Source organism: Otolemur garnettii, unplaced genomic scaffold, assembly GCF_000181295.1.
Source record: "Otolemur garnettii isolate 467f Iridium unplaced genomic scaffold, OtoGar3 scaffold00152, whole genome shotgun sequence".
In the NCBI taxonomy this organism is placed as follows: Eukaryota; Metazoa; Chordata; class Mammalia; order Primates; family Galagidae; genus Otolemur; species Otolemur garnettii.
The window spans coordinates 1,428,614-1,431,838 of NW_003852547.1; the positions used below are offsets into that span (position 1 = coordinate 1,428,614).

At 48.6% G+C, this 3,225-nt stretch overlaps 1 pseudogene; it reads left to right on the forward strand.

Moving 5' to 3' along the window:
• Positions 1–2,464: 2,464 nt before the first annotated feature.
• Positions 2,465–3,225, forward strand: part of LOC111728352 — a 6,558-nt pseudogene continuing 5,797 nt past the window's right edge.

Sequence of the window (3,225 nt, forward strand, 5' to 3'; positions counted from 1 at the left end):
AAGCAACTTCATCACCTTCAGGGATTCCTATAAGGTGAATATTAGTTTTCTTTGAATTATCCGAGAGCTATCTAAGGGATTCCTATAAGGTGAATATTAGTTTTCTTTGAATTATCTGAGAGCTCTCTGAGAGTGAGATCCGTTTTTGCTCTCCATTTCTTTTAATCTTTGCATTCCTGGGCTTCTTTAAAAGCTTTGTCTTCAAAATCAGAGATCCTTTCTTCTGCCTGTTCCACTCTGTTATGGAGGCATTCCACCATATCTTTCAGATCCTTGAGGGCTGCAACCTCTTGTCTCAGTGTTTCAAAATCTTTGATCATTTTATCTTTAAATCATTGATTTCTTGAGATATCTTTTGAATGATTTCTTGAGAAATCTTTTGAATAATTTCTTGAACTTCTAATTCCTTCCTTTCTTCCATTCTGTTAATCTTATTTGCTATCCACATTCTGACGATTTCTGACATCTCAGCCATTTGCTTGTGGATGGGGTCTTCAATTGCATCTGCCCCATTTTTCCTTGGGGGACTTCATCTACTCTGGTTATTCGAGTTGCCAGAGTTTTTCCACTGATTCTACCCCATGCTGAGTTTACCTTGTTTGGAGGCCTTATCATAACTGTTGAGTTGGTGGCTTCTTCTGGTTGCCCAGAGAGACAGGCAGAGTGTGTCTGTTGTCTTCTCACAGTTCTTGGGTCCTGGGGCAACTGGGGTGCAGTGGAATGGCGGCAGCTGCACGGGAGTGTCCGTAGCTGGATTAGACCTTGTTCAGCCTGCTGACAGGACCAGGGGGCAGGAGACTGGTAGCAGCCGGATCAGTTCTAGTTCAGCCCCTCCGGGGCAACCGATGGAACAGGGGAACTGTAGTGGCTAGATCAGTCCTAGTTCAGCACCCTGGAGCAGCCCGGGGATGGGGGAATGGCAGCGGTAGTGCAGGGTATGAGAGCGACCAGATCAGTCCTAGTTCAGCCCCACCAGAGTAGCTAGGGGGAAGTGGAGGACTCCTTCACCATCGCCTGTTGGACACATGTGGCGCCAGCAAGCCAAGCTGTGCCCTCCCAGTGTGGGAGCCCAAAGTGGGAAACTCCTCCACCTCTGTCCGTGGGATGCACGTGGCTCTAGCAAACAGTTCTCAGCCCACCAAGAGCAGTAGATTCCTCCACCACCACCTGCAAGGCACACGTGCCTCTAGCAAGCAGTTCTGGGCCCACCCAGCATGGGTGCCTGGAGCGGGGAACTCCTCCGCTGACCCCCGTGGGGTGTGCGTATCTCTAGCAAGCTGTTTTGGGTCTACCTGGAAGGGAGGACTCCTCCACCACTGCCCATGGGATGCCCATGGCACTAGCAAGCAGTTCTGGGCTTGCCCAGAGCAGGAGCCTGGGGCAGGGATCTCCTCTGCCTCCCATGAGGCGTGCGACTCTAGCAAGCAGTTCCGGGCCTGCCCCAAGTGGGGGACTCCTTCATCACAACCTATGGGGCATGTGTGGCTCTAGCAAGTAGTTCTGTGCCTGCTGGAAGCAGGGGACTCCTCTGTGGCTGTCCGTGGGAGGTGTGCAGCTCTAGCAAGCAGTTCTGGGCCCACCCAGAGCCCTGGAGCGGGAATCTCTTCTGTCACCTGTGGGGCGCATGGCTCTAGCAAGCAGTTCTGGGCCCTCCCAGAGTGGGGGACTCATCCGCTGCTGCCCGCAGGGGTGCGCAAGGCTCTAGCAAGTAGTTCTGTGCCTGCCCAGGGCAGGGGAACTCCTCTACAGCCACCCGCCGCCCACAGGAGGCATGCGGCTCTAGCAAGCAGTTCTGCGCCTGCCCAGAGCCCTGGAGCATGGATCTACTCTGCCACCTATGGGGTGCGTGGCTCTAGCAAGCAGTTCTGGGGCCTGCTTTGTACCTGTATTTTGTGTTCTTAAATGCTCTCCTTGGATTTACAGCTTGCCAAACTTCTTTCTGGCTCAGCTCCCCATCTTTGGCTTCATAGATTCTGATTCCAACCAGTTGGAGCCTCTGACCAGGGTTGCTACCAGTCGGCCATCTTCCCAGAATCCCCTAAATATTTCTGAAGGTTCCTGAAGAGTTGTTAAGATGTATGGTAAATCCTTCAATTTATTCTCACGTGTTAAGTTTTCTACGTGTGCAAATAGCCATTTCCTCTCCGTCAGGTGCTGGCGAGTCTTCAGCCTTGAGAAGTCACCTCTGCCATAGGTCTTTGCTCTGCCCTGGCTCCGGCCTCAGTTTTTCTATTTTTAGTTGAGATGGGGTCTTGCTTTTTGCTCAGGCTAGTCTCGAACCCATGAGCTCAAGTTACCCACCCGCCTCAGCCTCCCAGAATGTTAGGATTCTACACGTGAGCCATGGCACCTGGCCTTAGGAGTGACTTTTTATCCTGAGATGTTCAAGTTTGAGAATGCAGTGAGAATCTAAATATCCAGTTAGTTTTACCTGGTTTGTACTTAGTATGTTTTGGGATTAAGCATGTTATTTTGCATATTCACAGAGCATCAATCATCACGAGATACATTCCACATCCTAAGGTAAGAAAAGTTTTGGATGATGAAGATGGCAATCCACACAGAAGAGAATTCAGGTAAGAACCAAGCAGTTGTGTCACTGTATGTGACTCATCTGTTTACTTCTGTCCATTCTCATGTCCCTTGCCCTAGTCTAAATTGTCTAACCTCTTTTCTGGTTTATAACAAACACCTTCCTGTTGGTTCCCCTGCTCTCATCCTCCCACTCTGACATCTGTTCTCTGTATATCAACCAAAATGATCCTTAGGAAATGCAAGCCAGATTACTATTCCTGGGCTCAACAGCCTTTATTACTTCTTCTTTTATTAAAGTTAGAACCTCTTATTTGGCTTTTATTAAAGTTAGAACCTCTCCCTCTTGCTCCTTCATTTTCAGCTACATGGTCCTCACTGCTGTTTCCCTCTCTTTACGGACACTGTATTATTGTATTGGTTGTTGTTGTTAATATATCCCCTTCCCCTCCCCTCTGTCTCCTCTTCCCTTCTACTTCCTAGACTATAGTTATGGCTGTCAGCCAATCACAGCCAGGACAAGGGCCTGCTTTATGTTTTCATGTTCCTTCCATAGCTCAGGTGTTTCCTATGACCTCTCTGCTGAATCCTTCCTTTAGATACTATTCAATGTGTGAATATCTACTCGCTATTTTGTTCTTTCTTTCTGTGGAGCTAAGTGCTGGGTTTTTTTTTCTTTCTTTTTTTTTTTTT